The sequence below is a fragment of the Anticarsia gemmatalis genome, chromosome 3 (assembly GCF_050436995.1).
Source record: "Anticarsia gemmatalis isolate Benzon Research Colony breed Stoneville strain chromosome 3, ilAntGemm2 primary, whole genome shotgun sequence".
NCBI lineage: Eukaryota > Metazoa > Arthropoda > Insecta > Lepidoptera > Erebidae > Anticarsia > Anticarsia gemmatalis.
In genome coordinates this window covers 12,580,283-12,600,237 of record NC_134747.1, presented here as the reverse complement: position 1 = coordinate 12,600,237, position 19,955 = coordinate 12,580,283, and the positions used below count along the sequence as shown (strand labels likewise).

Sequence of the window (19,955 nt, the reverse complement as noted above, 5' to 3'; positions counted from 1 at the left end):
TAAACTTGAAATAACGATAATATTGCTATTACCCCATTCTCACGTGCTAATTGCGTATTGTGATTCAAATCACGTTCGTAGATAGTGCCATTAACTATTATAATTCAGTTGTAGTATATTCACCTGTGAAGGGACGGATACAGACTGAAAATCGGCACAATATTTACTCATAAAACGAAGGTAAAGAAGTTTATGTTTAAACGCCTATTTATTGAGCAAATTTGTAAAACGAATTTTAATTTGTAGAGCATTAAAATCTATGCTCTCGTTTTTTCAGTTCAATTTTAAAAGTATAGTTACCACTTTGCCCAGCTAGATATTTCCGTAACAGTAGCTCTATAAAAGCTATAAAAAATATATATAGCTTAAATTCAAGACTACTGCAACTGTAAAAAGCTAATGATTTAAGTAGGAGCTAACAAATATTTAAACAATTCATATTTAACTTCATACATTTAACCTTGGAAAGACAATATAATTTCAAGAGCCAGTTCCTCAGCTTGAATATAGGTTTCAGATAAGCTAGCCGCTAGTTTAACTTATAAGAAGCATCAATCGAAATCTAAAAAAAAACTATTTTTAATTAGCTCTAGCCTTCTATAACGTTATATAAATCCAATACTAGTAGCTATTCTAACCTAAAACAGCAAACACAAACAAGAGGCTTTATCTTCTGCTCTCAGTGAGTTTTATTTGCTCGTACGATTCACACGTCCACCGCATCCTGCGTTACAAGCTAATGTACACACGGCTTTATCTCATCGATAACGGTAACGGGCAGGAATGAGAATGTTATTTTGTAGTGGTTTTCTTGCATATTGTGAATAAAGTCGATAATCTTAAAGATTTACAACCAATTTTAATAATTGTAAGTATAGAACTACTTAATTTTAGTCTATTAGCAGACTAGTGCTTCCTACTAAAATAACTATTTTAGTCTTGGAGTAGGAGAGTTTCACACATATTTTTGACTTTTGTGTTAAAACCTTCTCGTTTAGATACAGTGTTTTAAAGTATATAAAGGATTGCGTTGTAAGCCCTGGAATTCTAAACAAACTAAAGTAGTAATTAAGTTAAGAACTAACTCTCAAAAAGACCATAACGGTGTTACAACATACAAAAATATTTTAAACTAGCTGACCCGCGCAACTTCGCTTGCGTCACATAAGATAGAATGGATCAGAATTTTCCACGTTTTTGTAACACTTTTTTACTGTTACTCTGCTCCTATTGTTCGTAGCGTGATGATATAAAATATGCTTTTTTTTCACGAAAAATATTCTTAAAATAATTTATATCTCATAATATAACGAAGTCGGGCTAAGGCATATCCGCCATTAAAACAGTTGCCATGACAACGAAATTTTGTTAATTCATGTCATTATAATTTTGATTATTCGCGACTACGTTCGCCTGAATTTTCCCGGGAAAGGCGTCATTTTCCCGGGGTAAAAAGTAGCCTATGTCCTTTCTCGGGTATCAAAATATCTCCATACCAAATTTCATGCAAATTGGTTCAGTAGTTTAGGCGTGAAAGAGTAGCAGACAGACAGACAGACAGACAGACAGACAGAGTTACTTTCGCATTTATAATATTAGTATGGATGGTACCTGAACCTGGTATGGGACACAGAATGACATGGCGACGCGAGTTACTACAATCACCATTCATTCAATCAACAGCCTACGTAAAATAAACATTAAAACAAATATGTACGCATATAAAGTTACAACGACAAAAATATTTAAAACTAAAAGGTAATTTTATCAAAAGAGCCATAACAATAAACGTGAAATTAATAAAAAGTAACAACACCAATAATCTTAAGAAAATTTAAGAAAGTAACATACAATATTCATACGTGTCAAGAAATTTAATACATCTGAGAATATTTTCAACTATCATTATTATCGAATTATCATTTATATGAAAATAAACACCGAAACGCATTACCCCCTCTTGTTCGCAGTCGGGTATCGGGTAATCAAAGTTGAGTGTTTCATAATAGCTAGAGTTGAGCGTTTAACTCGGTGTCATATAAAAATGTGCGTTATTATGCTTAATAAGTCGTTATTTATATCTTTAAGTGCGCGTGGAGAAATTATATGGAAATTAACAGCCCTACATTAAGGTTGTCACAAACAAAAAACTTTAAAGCATTTTATTTTTTATTATTTTGTTTCCAACCTGTGACTTCTTGCTGACACTTCTGGGAAAGTATCTTTTCCCAATGTGGGAGGGATTAGGTCTTTAGTCCACAAACCTGACCAAGTGCGGCTTGTGGACTTTGTTGCATCAAGAAATTTTAATGTGTTTCTTCTTCTACTACCAGTATTTTGTTTCTGAAAAATACATTTTAGTTTAATATGAAACATTATGGTGTTAACTATATTTAGTGTACTTTATTTAATAACTGTTTAGTAATCTTTCATCATATAGTTTTGGTTTTGATTGATCAATTTTGGCGCAATTTGCAAATAATTTTCAATATAACTACTACATATTAATATTTTAAATATCCAATTTAATATTAATATCACAGTGACAGCCAGAAAGTCAATTACATGTTTGTTTATTTAATTAAAATTTATTGAATTACGCAGAAATTATATTATAATTCTGGTTAGTATATTTTACATTAAATTTGTAGAGCGGTTTAATAAATCGGTTTGCTGCGATCTCGTCAATATTGTATATATTTTATTCTTAACATAAATAATTTAGTTAGTGGATACAGACTGTCATAAGACAGTCTGTAGCCACTATGTTACAGAAGACTCTTATACTCTATCAAAGCTTTTTATTATGATTCTAGAATGCACGTATTTAAAATATGTACAAAATTGTATTATATTTAATCATTATTATATTAAGTCAGTATTAAACAAGCAATGCCGTTTAATTATACAATAAATATTTTTTTTTATAAAATTTTATGTGTAGTGCTTTCGACAGCCCTACATTCATAGAGATGCGACACCTAGTCGGAGCGCAGTGAAATTTCTCCAATTAGTCGTGTTTCCTATCAAACTAATAGTCGTTTGGTCACAATAAATGTTCCATAGATGTTTCTACTTAATAAATTTGATTTTTCTTAAGATATTAGAAACTACTAATGGTGCGTTTTGTTAAAACTTTATGAGATGATCAGTCGTGATATATGTTTTAAGATATCGATATACGTGTACGTTATTATGATATTACTAGCTGACCCGCGCAACTTCGCTTGCGTTACATAAACGTTAAAATATTTCCCCGTTTTTGTAACATTTTTCGCTGGTACTCTGCTCCTATTGGTAGGAGCGTGAAGATATATAGCCTATAACCTTCCTCGATAAATGGACTATCTAACACTGAAAGAATTTTTCAAATCAGACCAGTAGTTCCTGAGATTAGCGCGTTCAAACAAACAAACAAACTCTTCAGCTTTATAATATTAGTATAGATATGACGAAGAAATGGTGTCGTAAAATTGTATTTTACTTTTGTAATAGTCTACTCAAATTTACTCTTACTGGTGTGAGATTGACAAAGTAATTTGTTGTTGTAAGAATTGTTTTTCAATGGACTAGGTATTTGTTTCCCAAATTATAAGATCAAATTATAATTATTGTTAGCCCTGACAATGAAAATTTTCTTAATGTTTTGTACTCATAATATTTTACTGTTGGTGACGCTAGTCGTTTAGACAATGAATATCATACTCGCAAAATGCTAGTTTGATCCTAATACAGTATGGTAAAATATAATTTAAATTACTTAAGATTCCCATTTACTATAATAACCATCCTATCTCCACAAACTTGATTTAGAAAATATTTCTCAGTGACATCCCTATCAAAAGCAGGTAAGACACCTTGATTAGCATACACACAGAAGTACAGAGGGGTCCCTACACACCGACCGTTACTACCAAATCAGTATGTAAATCCTATTATAAAGTTGATTGCACACCATTTATTTAATCATTCAGAAATGTTATGTCATCTTTTGGTATAACATCATGCAAGATTTACCTCAAGGGATTAGGCAGAGACTTGCTACTATCTATTTTGTATAGCGAGTATATTATCATGTCATGTTGGCTGTTTATAAAATAAAGCCATGTAATTTATTGCTTAGAAATGGGCTATACAATTGTCATTTTTCGTGAGATATAACCAACTCCGAATAGCGCAAAAATATGACGCATATTATTATAAAATTTACACATTTTACTAATCCGGGAAGCGAACTCACGGCCAACCTGACGTCATATTTTTATTCTGTTTTCGACTCACGTTCAGCATTTCATAGAAAATCAAACGGCCATAAAAACAGTTCGTGTATTAAATCTTCAAAAAAATTTCATCATCATATGACACCATTGGTATAAAAATCTCATATTTATTACTATAAGTTTATGGGAATCGTGCTAAAAGGGAAAGCACAAATACCTGTTATTGCCTTAAATGGTTATATTATAATATTGACGGATAGTAAGATACGTATTAGGAGATTAGCGGTTTGGTAACTTTATTGATATGCAGTTAAATAGAAAATGATGGAAAACGTGTTGTTTAAAATTTGCTTCAGAAAAATGGACTTTAATTTAAAGTAATTATGGTTTCAATTTAATACTCTGATAGATAAATAGTGAAAATAAATAATATAATATAGTTTTTAAGACAGTTTACCTTAAAATTTGAGCAACTACTTATTATGTTTGCAATGAAATAACCATAAAATAAACAAGGACTTTTTCAGATTAGCTTATATCCCCGGTTTTGTCCGAGTTAATAGATTCTCAGAGAAAAAGTTACCTGCAAGCTAGCTCAGACTGTATACTTCCTGTGTACCAAATCCCATCCAAATCGGCTCAGCTGTTTTCATACCAACACGTAATTAACATTAAAAGTTCAACATTATTACATTCATAATGAAACTACCTCCTTAACATTATACTCCAGCATGAATGAGAGATATCTTCAAAAGTATTTAAAATGAAGTAAAAAGCTAAACGTTGGTACAAAATGAAATAGTAGAAATAGCGCTTTAAGTAACACACGACGAAATATTCATACTCCGAGGAACATCTTAAGATTCTGTGAATGCAAATATTACTTTGCCAACGTTCTGTTGGCGCGGTGTCAGTTGTAGCGTAGATGGATTTTGTATAAAATATATTACTATGAGAAATTTTGTATTATTAATAACTGCAAATGTGAGCAAAATTAAGTAATATGAAGTTTGGTCTCTGCCTTCCCCCATAGGAAAAAGTAGATAAATTTAATGTAGATTTTTCATAGGTGTGCAAATACCGCCAGCTTTACGATTATCAGTGACCTGTACCGAAACGTCAAGTAATCCGGACTTGAGGTTAAAATGTTTAATTAATTTATTAACTAATATTTTTTCTAATATATTATTAGGCACTTGCTGATCCACGCAGCTCTGCCATATTGGTAACAAAAAATTTTTTTTTTAGTTTAAATTAAGTTGAAATAGAAAACTTCTTAATGAAAATTCTTTTATAAAGAATTTGTGAACTCGCTATAAATACAACCACAAATGCTATCTCGCAACTGTTGGCAGTTGCAGTCGTCGTGCGTTTAGTAGCGCGACGTCGCCAACGATTATAACGTGTTATTGCCATTTTTTACTTAAACCATACGTTTTTGTTTTATGCCTCAACACTTTAATGGTTTGGGTAATGTTCGTAGACTTTGAGTTTTATCTTTTGTGAGATTTTATAGTATATAGGTAGATACGATATTCTATTCGTACGATCCTTACAATCCTTCCTTGCCTTATTCACATTGATACCAAATTAAGTTTGATTTCCGTTGCGTTTAAATGTAACAACAGGTAAATTTTTTAAGTCCTTGGTTCCACGAAATAGCGTTGGAAATGTGTTTAGAAGTATTGCTCCTACGATGGCTTTAAATAATAACAGAACAAAAAAAAGTTACATAACTGCTGTGTCTTACACGCTCTCGCTCCTTCTCTTTTCCCTGCTATACATCTCATGTGCTAAAAGGGCCAGCCTTTCTAATCTTTCCCCCAATTTCGCTCTATCACTACATTATTTTCGAAAACCTCACACTCTTTCATAAAAAAGATACCACTAACACCAAGTACAACATTTTATCACCCCCAAAACAACTTGAATCTAAAAACAAACATCCGAAATCTCCTAGCCATACTTGTGCAAGTATGTATTCCCATAAGCCATGTTAAAATGAAGCCATAAAAGGCCTGTGGTAGCAAAACGGCAGTGCAAGTGGTTTATGATGATTGCGCGTCAAGAAACAATAGCCTCTTATTGTTTATAGTGGCGGTGAGGTAACTGGATGGGCTCTACGTGGCTCTATGTGGCCCTATCTTGCTCTATGTATCTTTAAATTGTTGGCTCTAAACCCGATTGGCGGTTGATGAATTTGTAATCAAAGTTAGTTTTTCATTTTTTTTGTGGAATACTATAATATAAGTTTGCATAATTATAGCCAAGATCCTCAATCTTCCTGAATCTTCAACTATCATCATGCAAAATTTTATCAAAATCGGTTCAGCCGTTTAGTGGTGATAGCGTAACAAACTAACAGACTTTCGTGTCTCGAAATTATTGGTGGATATATATATATCTATCATAGTTTGGAATCAGATAACCGTATGTTGCCCAAAATATATTTACATATATGCAACTCTACATGACTCTATGAGCTACAGAGCTCTACGTGGAATAATCTGATGTGTCCGTTGTTTGAAGGATTGCGTAACGAGAGTAGGTAGAGCTAAAAGTTTTTACGTGGGGTTTTGGTACTGAATAGACTCTACATAGTATTTTCTCGTTGGTAGATGGGTGCTTTGAAAAGATTTTTAGATACAGATATCCTTTACAGGGTTTTTACAGTGATATTCTATTACAATAGGGGGTTAAAGTTAGTAGGTTTTCACTATGACAGTGTGTAGTCATAAACCCATTTAGTGTTTTTTTTTACGTTTTCATTTGGCATCTGCACATTTTTGATAATTAATTTTATAGACTACGTATGTACCTACCAATTCCTCAAACGCCGTTTCCCATGGGGGTAAAGCAGAGACCAAGGAACACTACTTGCAACGGACTGCAAAGCTTGTTTTTCTGTGCTCACATCTTGTCGTAATTTTATTAACCTACTGTTTTTATCCAACAAAATTATAATCAATCTCAAAAGAGCACTTTTTCAATTCATATACATTAGTACCCATTGTGAAACTGCTACTAAGTACATAATAATATTCCATATAACAAAAATGCGCATTTTCCCAAAGGACGAGTGGGAGGGAAACGCTAGTAATTATTATTAAACGCAAAACCGCAAACGAGATGAAAACTTTTTTAATTACAAATAATGTAACGAAATTATATTGAGAGTTTGTTTGTTTTGGTTACGTGTTTAACTGATAAAGAGATTTTGTTGATATTATTAGATAGTCGAATTAATAATAGTCTTTCAGTTTTCATTTTATTAGTTCATAGATCAATGTTTCTAGCAATATGGACGATAATAATACAGACATCAACATAAATAAAAGTCCTCTTGCCGCATCTGTAATTTCGCGATATACTCAAAAAATACTTATCAAATTTCCATGCAATTTTACCAATAGATAGAACAGTTTCTATGAAAGGTCATAATGTATTATTTGTTAATATCAACTTTCTATAAGCCGGGTGAAGACGGGACGAGCGGCTGGTTTATTTTATTTACAAAAATAAAATAAATAAGTACATTATTCCTTGTCGTTACTATAAAACATCTCCAACTATCAACATCCATGAACTTTGCATTTAAAATTGCCTCTTGCACGATATTCTTTTACTATATTATCTGTGTAACGTTAATACATTCATGTAATCTTCAGTCATAATCAGTAGGCCTGCGATAACAACAAGAGATAAAAACTTCGCATAAGAAACAGTGCACGAGTAGCGAAAGTTTTGTTTTACAGGATAAGATCTGTTGTGGTTATGTTTTGGATAAGCATAGCGTCATGGCGCCTTAAGCGTATGGAAAAAAGTACCTTCGTTATGCATAAGTCCCTGTTTAGTAAGAGGTTGCAGTTATTGCTTGCAAATCAAGGAAATATCTTGTCCAGTTGGTAATATTTGGAAAAATAAATTCGTTTTTACAATCTTATAGTATTTATCATATTGATAAGAAATCTGTCGTCACGTTGACTTTGCATTTTATTGAATAATTTGCACCTCAATCTACACTTTGCTCACTAGGACTTAAGGCATTCCGGATTGTGAAGACAATGCTTATTTTATCTATACTTAGTATTTATTTATAATAAAAGTTTCATTACTCAACCTACCCTAAGGTCGATATCATCTAATTCTCTGACTTCAACCTACTCTGTTTGTAATGTTATTTCTCCTGAACCTACTCCGTCAGTAATACTAATTCCCTGTACCCAATCTACTCAGTAGGCACTTGTACAGTTCACTTGTAACTTATCTCACGTATATCTAAACGAACACTATTCATTGCGAACTTTGTAAATATTACATCATATTTACTTGGGATGTTCCTTTAAATAGCTCATCAAGATATATTGGAAGGTTCTAGAAGGTTTTCGTTGTAGGTATTGCTGATGAAGCACGAATTTAGGTCGAAAGTTATGACGTATATGAAATAGGAATATAGGCACTTTCAATTATTTTAAGACTTTTTGCCTACAATTTTATATTCGAATAATTGACTGTAATGGTTTCGTAATCATTCGTGTACAAATTAATTGGTTTATACTGATTTAAAAACAGACTCTTACGTTGCTTAACGATCAAGCGAAGTTAACTTCTGCGTATGTTTACAAAACCGTACTTCTTTGCATGTAATTTTTGATGTTACAGGCTAACTAACGAAGTGTTTTCTAGGAAGTCGTTTTAACTTACTTTCATTGTCCTAAATAATTTATTGTATGACTGGTTGCATTCTTTCACTGGCTACATAAATATGAACATCATAAAATGTGTCAGCATTTGACCTAAATGAATCAATGATTTGATTTTAATTCTCGCAACATCTATGCACAACAAACCTTCCACTCTCTAACATTTCAATACCCTGTGCCCGATTCTCTACCTCAATCGACTACCGGCAACCGGCTAGCTATCGAAATTTGACATTTAGAATGTACTGCCAAAATGTTTCCTACGACACCCGTCAGAGGCGCTGATCAGATTTTCATACAAAATTTCTCGATGACAGTTCGGTTGTCGGTAGTCGATAGTGGTAGAGAATCGAGGTACATTTCCACGCGAGTTAATCTCGACATAATCATAACACATCAGTATGTATGTCACGCACCTCTAACGATGCTTTATCAACAATGGACACAAAGGTTTATTTACATGAAGTTCTTTACTGGTTCAAAATTTTGTTGGTGATAACAGTGGTTGGATTTTGAGTGTAGATTCTGATCCCGTTTGAGGTATGCTAGGATTAGCTAAGATGGATAGGTATTTGTGTAAGCGCTAATGTATTTGAAGGTAATATTTTCATAATGCTTGTAAGATGTCGCGACTTATACATTCCTTTGACTTTTTTATTTCTTTTGATATTATTGTAAGAAGTAAACATGATCCAGAGGATGGCCCAAAACTAGCTGGGTAACTGTAGTGCAGAAAGATATGACTGAGTGTGAGGTTTCCAAAGACGATGTCCAGGACAGAGCGAAGTGGAGGAGAAAGACCAGAAAGGCTGACTCCACTACCATATGGTACTAATAGCATGGAAGCGAGAAAGAGAGTATGAAGTATTAATACAAGGCAGTTTTGGCTAAGAACAAAGAAAGGGAGTGCATTTCTGCAACAGTAGTAAAATTGGTCTATCGGTCCAAAATATCCGATAATAAAAAAAAGTTAAACTAAAAACCTATTTTTAGAGAGCTACAAACTTTTCGATTCCACGAAAAACACATTTGCGACTCTGTCATGTCTAAATTAAACGATCACTCTGCAAATAGGAATTCAATATCAGGTACTAGAAACAAAAATAAACAGATCTAAACTTCACTTTTTAAACAAAAAAATTAAAGCCGACTACAAATTAAATACACTTAAAAACTAAAAATAATGAAAATTAACTCAACAATACGTCGTACATAGGCGATTGATAGGTAGCTATGTAACTCCTTCCATTCACTTTTGGAGTCGGTAAAAATTAAAAACCTCCTCCTTTGTAAAGTCGGTTAAAAAAGTCTTATTTGCAGTTAAGAAAAATCCAAAAAGAAAACAGCAAACCTATAAACGTTTTAAACAGAAAAACATTCTCAAAGACAAAAAAAATACATATTTCTTGTACAATCGTAACAAAAAGTGAAAACAATTGGTATATTTTTATTCGCAACACGAAACCGTAGTGGATCTTTTATTGACTAGTCGCGTAACCCGACGCCGCACGTCTGCGTGAATCTCCACGGAGCGTATGAAATCTGTGGTGTAGAATGTAATATTACACTTTGTCAAAGATGATGTTAATGTAGACGGTGAACTAGATAATATTATGCCTATAAGTGTATTTTATTTTAGTTTTGAGGAGACTTTCCACTGGCTTTACATGAACTCATATGAAACTAACTGGCTAGCAAGATTCTACTTGAAGGTGATTTAAGAAAAAGTTATGTTTTTTGATACATGAATAAGGTTTGTGTTTATTCCCGAGTCTTCTCCCATTTACTGGATGTTTTTTTCATCAAAATCAATACAGCGTTTAAGCCGTTTATACATCTGACAGTTGGACATACAGACACACTTCCGCGTTTATAAATATATTATTAATACGGAATATTTCAATACATATCTAATGTTACAATTTTATTCATAAACCGCAACAAGCAAGCGTTATTTCTATTCCTCCTATATTTATTTATTCACACACTTATATCAAAAATATGTTACACGACTATAAACTATTCAGACAACAAAACATAATATACATCTTCTAACAACAACAGCATAATATATTTCTCTAACAACAGATCAGAGACAATAAAGAACTTGTCATAGATAAGACTGGACTACTTTCTTTGTATGCATTGTGCATCTAATCTTATTATGTGATTAACGGAAGTAGAACATTGTTGACAGGACCTACTTGCTGAACCCGGTTTTCTTTATAACTGTTGTATTGCATAGCATTGCATAAATGGTGCAGAGAAAATAGAAAAAGTAAAATATTGTGTTATATTAAAAAGTGCAATACTAAGTAGTCATTGCACTTTTCTTTAAGATACTTGTATATATTTTTTTGTTTAAAAGAATACCATCTCAACAGAATGCTGTATTGTTTGATCTTGTTTCGGGGTTTAAATTAATAAAAATCTATTAGAAACACTCTTGTTTTCACAATTTTTGTGTAGACTTGCCGTCCGGTAACTAGATACTAAAGGTGCCTGAATAAATTTTCCTAAAATCCCATTTCTTAACTTGCCTGTATTTATCTAATGGTAAGCAATTAATTATCTGTCAAAGTATTGAACTAAGAAATTAATTATTAAACACAAAACACGTCCTGTAATAAAAAGTCAACCTTTTTATTACAGGACTAAACAGAATAAAAAACCAAATAAATATTACACATAAAAAGTAATAAAAATAAAATGAATCCTAGCACAAAAATCTGTATTCAAACGTCTATTCTGCGAATTTAATCTATGTGTACAAGGACCACATGAAAGCGGATCGTGGTTCGCTTCAATGTCTCGTCTCCTCTGACACACGGCACTATGTATTATAACTCGAAACTGGCGAAACTATCTCTATGTTATGCTACTGAGTTCAATGCACTAACTTATAATAATACTAGTTGTTGTATTCAATAGCTGCTTCGAATAGCATTCCCATGGGGCGTTTTCATGGAAAATTTTGTTACCGTCAAGTTGGTATAAGTCTTCCATCATCATCATTGGCCTGTACACATCTATTGCAGATGATTAAGATGGCGTCAGATAGACTTAGTGCACTTTCGTTCGTGGCCCAAAAGGCCTGTGCGGGAGTAGCATCCGCGTTCCTATTAATAGTATAAATGCGAAAGATTGTGAGTATGTATGGATGTTTGTTACTCTTTCACGCTAATACTACTGAATCGATTAGGATGAAATTTGGTATGTAGGTAGCTGAAGATTCAAAATAACACATAGGCTATAACACATATGTATACATAAGGTACTAGTACCGCACAGCTATCTTAAAAGAAATACAAAATATTACTCAATCAGACTATGTAGGCATAAACATCTTCCCCGCGAACCAAATATCACAGCATAATCACATCTGCGTATATTTTCCACTTAGTATTTGTAACAATGAAAGTCGAGTATTGGCGCCGGGGTCCCTGCGCTATCATATGACAGTCAGAGGTGACGATCATGCCTTCATACATGTGGTGTAAACCAATTTGCGTAACTCGATACTTAGATAACAATGCATTGTAGTTTTTATAGCGTTGTGGCTTAGGGGTGTAAAATGTGTATGAATTATTATAGAATAAAAATGCTGTAGTTTTAACTTCCAGATGCCAATTTTAAATTCTATAATAGGTGTTTATAATATTGGGATATAAGTTTATGCAAAAGTAGATAAAAATCAACAAATAGCTAAAACGGCGATAATAAAGATTTTCGAAAATCTCGTTCAATATTGGTAACCAGATTTGACGACTGGCTGTTTGTCAAATTGTTTTTCCTTTAATATAAATACAAACTTTACTGCTGCAAACTAAAGATCTCCACCAAAGTCTTACATGTGGATGTCTTCAACCTTCTTCTATAATTGTAAACCTTTAATTAAAATAAGAAAAAAAAATTAAATACAGCCTTTACTGCTCCATACTAAATGTCTCCTCCAAATTCTTCCACCTGTCTGCTTGCAATTGTTCTGGTTCCTGTTCGAGCTAGAAGATTATTGTTATACAAATCAACATAATCCTTTTACAAACATAAAATGCACACACAAACACATTAACCAAAAAAGCAAATTCATAAAAAAACCAACTCACAATTCACTAGAACTAAACCGAACCAATAAACCTCGGGGCAACCAGCACTAAATCTGTCCGGGGCTCCAAAGTACCTCTGTTTATTCTCTCAAGCTGAATACACTTCAGTTCCATTTCAAAAGTTCAGCTGTTCCGTGTACCTGTAACTGCGGGTTTAAATGGCTCGCTATTTTAAAATGCAACCCAATTCATTGGTGCTGAGCGGTGGGAAATTGTGGTAATGATTTTGGGTGAATTGTGATGATGATCTTCTCGAAAATAAGTGCATTGAATTCCTAGTTGCGTGAAACGTATAACAAATAGTAATTTGGAATGTAGGTTAAACCTACGTTCAAATTATAATTATGCTTATCCTATGGTTCAGGCGAATAATACTAACGTGCTATAAACTTACAAAAGCAGTAGATAAAATCCAAAGTTATCATCAATCCACAAGTAACTTACTTAAAGAACAAAATTGAAACCAAATTATTTTCTACCAATATTAACATAATATTTGACCGAATGAACAATCGTATTTCTCAAAAATTGTAGACACAAATCTCTCAAACGTACTCACATCTTACGAACTCAGTCACATATCCGGCGCGTCAATCGTAAAATACTTAAAACACATCAAATTGTCACTCCATCGGAGGCTTTTACGTAAAACCTTCGTTCACTCGTCACGTGTACCATACAATACATTGACCCCTTATATGTGTGTCTGAAAGCCTCTCGCATGAATGAAAAGGGGCTTTACAACTTTTTATAAAGAAATGGGGTTTTGAAAACCCACTTATAACCGCCTAAGTAAAGAACATTTGTGTATATTTTATTTTTATTCTAATGTGTACATGTTTTTCATTTGCAGGTGAGAAACGTTCGTGATTCAATCGTGAGTACGAAGTCTTGTATGTTTATTTATTTTTGAGTTGATACGCGAATGGATTTGACAGTTTTTAGTGATAGCTTTATTTGTGTTATTGATATTTAGAAGTGGCAGATCTTTCTATTTTTAACTAGATTTAGGACTGTATTAAAAATAAGTTTTATTAGCTTTAAATATGTATATATAGATTGTTATTATAGATAGATATAGATTGTTAGATATAGATTGTCATACATAATTATTCGACGGCTAGCCAGTTGTCGGTAGTCGATAGTGGTAGAGAATTGAGATAAATATTTAATAGAATTTGCCATAATATTTCAATGTGCCACTGCGTGAATTACATAATGATACACGCAATTAACAATTGTGTATACATCTGTCTATTACGCGGACAGTTAGCCAGTTAATATAGAAATTATTTGACAAACTACAATTATTCAGTTTAAATCCTAATAGTTTCGTGAAAATCTATTATGAAACATTTTCAGAATTTCTAAGAAATCGTAATATAACTGATATTGTTTATTAGTTTCAACGACTAACCGGACAATATATTAATTTCCAACTCAATTTGTAATAAAATCAACTAAACTACTTTAAAATCGTTCCCCGAAAATGTAGAATTTTTGACCCAAATCATATGAGATTATTACTAGAACGTTTAATTACAATCTCGAGGTTTCAATCTACATACATTAGTGTCAAATTTCGCAACTTTTAGTGTTCAAATTTCTGAGAAATAGTCAAAAGTTATAATGTAAGGTGGCGAATGAGGTTTTTGAATACATTTTAGTCACGCAATCCGTTTAATTTTGGTACCTTAGGTAATGATTTTTAGGCTGGAATCTAGTCATCACGGTAGATTGAACATAATGGCCTCCACGTGTCTAATGTACGAGAAATATGTTTTGACTTACGACCTTGTTGACAGTGAACATAGAGCCCTTGAAGATATATATTTAGTCGTTTATGTTCCCAATAATGATAGTACTTTATGTCACTTGAAATCGTTGGAACCTTGCGGAAAATATTTTACAAATGTACATTCGACAAAAAAATCGAAAAAATTATTGGGCAAACTATAAAAAAAAACAAACATAACTAAACTAAAACTAAATGTATAGTGTTATATTTGCTTAAACAAATACAAAACAAGTTACAGTTGTGAATAAAACGATTCATGATTCAGATGTAATCATCACTATAAAAGCTTGGATATATTGAAGTTAAGTACACAATGTCATACAACCAAGACCAATTTTCACGAAATCTACAAAAATGGCCAAAAAGTCCAATGAAACCTTCATCAGTTAAAAAATCAACCAAAAACATAATAAATGTGATTCCCTCAAACGTGATATTGAACAGACATAGCTGTGACAAGATAACCTCCAGCCGTCATCAGTCACCATCAATCACTCTGAGGAAATTATATAGAAGATTAATAAAGCTATTACACTCTATGTTACGAACTCTTGGGAATGCCAATCGGTTATTACAACCTGCGAGAGCTTTTTGATCGACAATTTATTCTCGTAAATTGTGTTAACTCTTTGTTCGAGGAAATTTAAGATGGCTGTATTTGGGGTAGATTACTGTCTTAACCGGGATATGAATTTCTTAATTACGTTACCTACTTATTAAAATAAAATAATATGAATGTATACGAATATTATTAGTACAGGGTTAAGTTAATAGTAACGCTGTTAATAATATAAAATACCTAACAGTTTAACTTATTATGCGCCATTGTTGTTGAAAACTATCTGAATTATAAATTTAAAGGTAGTTTTCATCAATAAGCACAGAGCTATTAGTAACTTACTTTTCAAATTATACACCTGTCAATTTGATGCAACTAAATATACCGCCCCGAGGCAGAAATACGTATGGAAAAGTCTAAATAAAATACCTTGAAATGTAGCTTTAATTAAACGCAACTGAAAAATGAAACGCACATTTAGAGAAAAATATCCAGTTTAATTAAATAACACCAAAAGCAGCGACTACTAAAACTTTCCCAGACCAGTCACCCGTTTAACCGGAATGAAGCGAAATGTAATATAATTTTGAACCAAAAAAAATATCCAACACACTAATTGCCGGATTTGCTTTTAAACTTTAAACAAATCCTACGCAACGTAAACCGAACTTTCACAATTCAACTTTGGCATTAAATTTACAAAGTTATTATTGTAAGAAAACGAGGAAAAATGCACCTTAAGAAGGTATAATAAGACTGGATTGTGCTGTAAAGGTGTGTTTGTATAACGAGACCCTTGTTTTGACAACTCATTATAATTGGTATGTTCCTAATTGGGTAGTTCGTTTTGACTCGGCTATCGGTCTGATACGACCGAATTCGGTACGCATTCGATTGTTTATGTTTGCCAAAGATATTTTCGCGTTTGCTCTGTTGATTGCGTGCGATGAGGTCACCCCGCGAATCCAAATTGGTTGACGTTAAATCTGATTTTAAACCTAGTCTGTTTGGATTTTGGGAGAAAGGAAATGTTCTTTAAAAGGTACTGTTTGATTATTCAATTTATGTTTTCATTTTCTTGTTTCTTTACTTTAATAACGAGATTTGAACATGGATTTGGGTTAGAATGTTTCAGTTAACGATGCTTGATTGCTTAATGAAGTAGTAGTTAGTTGGTTATAATTCCACAGGCATAACATTTTAATATAGCAGTAATTGACTGGAGTAAGATGCTAAAAGCTTGTTTTGGAATGAACAATTAAATATAATATTTATGCTAATTATTTTAACATTCAAATTGAAATAGAAAAGGAATTCTGTCTGCATTGATAACCCTATATAACTGAAAAACTGTTTTAATCTGCGAATCGCAAAAAATCTTATTTACAAGCCAAAGAATCTAACCGAACACCATTGAGTTCACTGCAACATTTACCACCACAGAACCTCGAATATCAAAACCAAATCCTTTACGCAAATCCTAAAAACAATATCTCTCGACACATTAATTAAAAAAACAACAATACAAATACATCGCACTCGACAAGCGAGAGTCGTTTAATTTTGTCAAACAGATCTCTACATTTTGACGTATATTTTGTATACATCATGTATACAGTATACAGGGTGTATACATACACGTGCGTGTAGCGAATAACGAGTTGTGACGTCACCAGAATAACTGATTAGGACCGAGCCGCACCTGTTGTTTCATTTTGTTTGGTGTTTTTTGTTCATTAAATGTTTGCGTATTTTGAAACATGTGGCTTTGATTGGAGTTATGAAAATTTGAGTAAGAAAATTCCGGAGTGTATACGTCGGTTTGGCTGTTGGGCGGAACAATGTAGCTTGATGATTTTGAGCGTAGGTCGACTTTATATGCAAATTAATAACTGTTTATTTTCAATGCAATTTTGTGTATAATGGATCATCTTTAGTATTTATTAGACTTACAGTATGCAATCAGTTTATTCCTAAATGTTTTTAAATAAAGTGTGCAAATATCGCACACATTTTAATAAAAGCAACAATAATAGAATTAATAAACAACACGTCACAAATACCGTTTACAAAATCCATACAGAAACAACAAAATTAAATACGACCATCCAATAATATTAAAATAACAGACATTGACAAAAACAATAGGGTTAAAGCTACCGACCAATTTTCACAAACCATTTATCGCATACATAACGGTGGAGCAAAATTATGTAAATCTCTGCGACTAACAAATGAATGTAAACATTGAAAATGTTGACGGCTATAATTGCAGTACGATTATTCAATTTGACGTTTCGCAATCAGCGGGCCCAAACGAGCAAACACCGTAATCAAACATGCCCGAATCGATTATCAACTCGAATCAATTCGATAACGCTGAATGTCCGATTCGATGCGAATTTATATCGTTCAGTTGGTAATGATTGAATTTTATGATCGATTTTGGGTTAGTTTGTATGGTTGGCTTGGAGGTGTTTGATAGTTAACAGTAAACTATGAAATTATTTGTTATTATTTAATTTCAATATCAAAATAAACTTATATCAATGTAAAATATATATCAATGCGGCATTAAAAGCACCAATAATACCAAAAAAGACAACAACATAATAGAATTTAAAATTATATAGGCATAAAAGTTTCTTTTTTAAATATGAAAATAATTTGAATTATTATATTTAAAGTTCATTTAATGACTTATTACTAAATGAACCGACTTAATTATTTAATACTTTTGAAACGTAAACATTACAAGCTGTATTGCGAAACAAACAACTGAAACGTACACAAGAAAACGTTCATGGTGTATAAAATATATCCGCTTTTCCGAGAATACTTCACTATGAGTGCATGTTTCTCACTCATAATGTAAGTGCGTGACAATGACGGTGATTTGCTTAGCGCGTACTAAAAGCATATCCCCTACATTATCATAATTTAAATAAAAATTACCGTCAGTAATGAAAAGTACGCAAGAACGTAACGAAAACGCTAACTAAAACGCATAATAAAGTTTCTATATTAATCCCAAGAGGGGTGCTAGTTTTATACCACATTTTAGGGATGTTAAACAGGAGTTGGAGTCGGAGTTTTAAAATTTTATTTAAGTCGGTAATGTAAAATTAGTCGGAAGTTCGACTTTTGGAGTCGGAGCTTTTGAGCACTACGAGATCCTAAAGTAAAAGCGCAGTTTAATCTTCGTTATTAATGTAAAAAGAAATATCTCATAGTGTTAATAAATATTTATTTAAGTTATCTGGTAAATAAAAAAACGAATGTTATTTCATGCAAAATAAAAACACAGTTCTAATACCTACGGTTTCTTTTTTCGTTCCTAATACATTTCAACTATAAAACAGCCGGCCTTAGAGAAATACCTAAAAATATTTTACGGGCAATATCTCAGACCGCCTAGATACAGATATTATCTAGCCGAGTACATCACTAAAACATGACTGTTCCCCAGACGCTCGTAACTTACTCTACTTTTATGACACTCTAGAATATTTTAAGTGCATTAAAACCGTTTGAAACGAAGCCTTAGAGGTTTTGCAGACCATATACTATCTACCAATAACTTAATCGAGCTTGGTATTTTTGCGAAACTAAAAAGATTAATTGATAATGCATGCTTTGAATGACTTAAAGTTCCATACTAAGTCCCGCACTTGACGAGCGTGGTGGTGGACTCCAAGGCCTAACTCCTCCCTCGTTCGAGACTCTTGCCCGGCAGTTTAACCCATGACTGTTCCTGTCATGGGTTAAAACGTGTAAGTACAGGTTTTCCAGTGTTTTTACAGGGTTCCGACTTTTTCAGTCAGATTTGGTAGTATCGAATCGCTTTTGTATGTTTATGACATTTTAAAATTGCTTTAAAATAACACTGGAGGCGATGATTAAGATTTGGTGAAACATTTTTCTATAACTTTATAACACTTTCAATACAAATCATTGCAATATGTAATTAAGCAACCAACAGAATCGTTCAATAAAAAGTCTCCAGCCTGCAAACACTCTTACAAAAGCAAGAACGAGACTCAAATTGACGAAGAAGATGGAAATTGAATCATATATTTCTCCATTTCGTATTTCGAAAACGGTTATTTTCAACGAGTTTCATTTGATCTCAGTTTGGAATACGAGACGTATATTGGACGTGCTTTGTGTTACAAAACGTTTTCGAATTAAAATGACAGACAGCTCTGGGTATGATTTCAAAGGGTCTAAGGTTGATTTGATTGTTACAAACTCCGAGTATCGCTAATTTTGCACGTGTATCTCTGTAATTTAGTTTACTGTAAATAAAACAATTTCTCAGCTCTCAAAATGGTATCAAAATGAAGTTTTTGGTATTAGAGTGATTTATTATTAATCAGATTCAGTCGAATGAATAACTTATAAATTCCTTTACATAAAATTATAACTTTAAATCTTCAAACTAATGTATCTTTAACTAAGTCAGTACATAAATACAAACAAACCCTTAGATCTTAAACAATTTAAATGCAAGCAAAACCTTATTTCAAAACAGATTTACATAGCAAATAAATTTCAAATGCTAAACAA

At 32.6% G+C, this 19,955-nt stretch overlaps 1 protein-coding gene across 3 annotated transcripts in view; it reads left to right on the top strand.

Annotated features, from left to right (window-relative positions):
• LOC142987691 (uncharacterized) overlaps positions 1–19,955 on the top strand; it is a 397,705-nt gene that overhangs the window by 171,788 nt on the left and 205,962 nt on the right. Inside the window, exon 2 of one of the 3 annotated variants that reach the window (XM_076136635.1) lies at positions 13,883–13,906. The exons of the other annotated variants lie outside the window; for them this stretch is intronic. The gene's annotated coding sequence lies outside the window, so the exon portion shown is untranslated. The remainder of the gene's footprint in view (positions 1–13,882; positions 13,907–19,955) is intronic. 3 annotated transcript variants of the gene reach the window in all.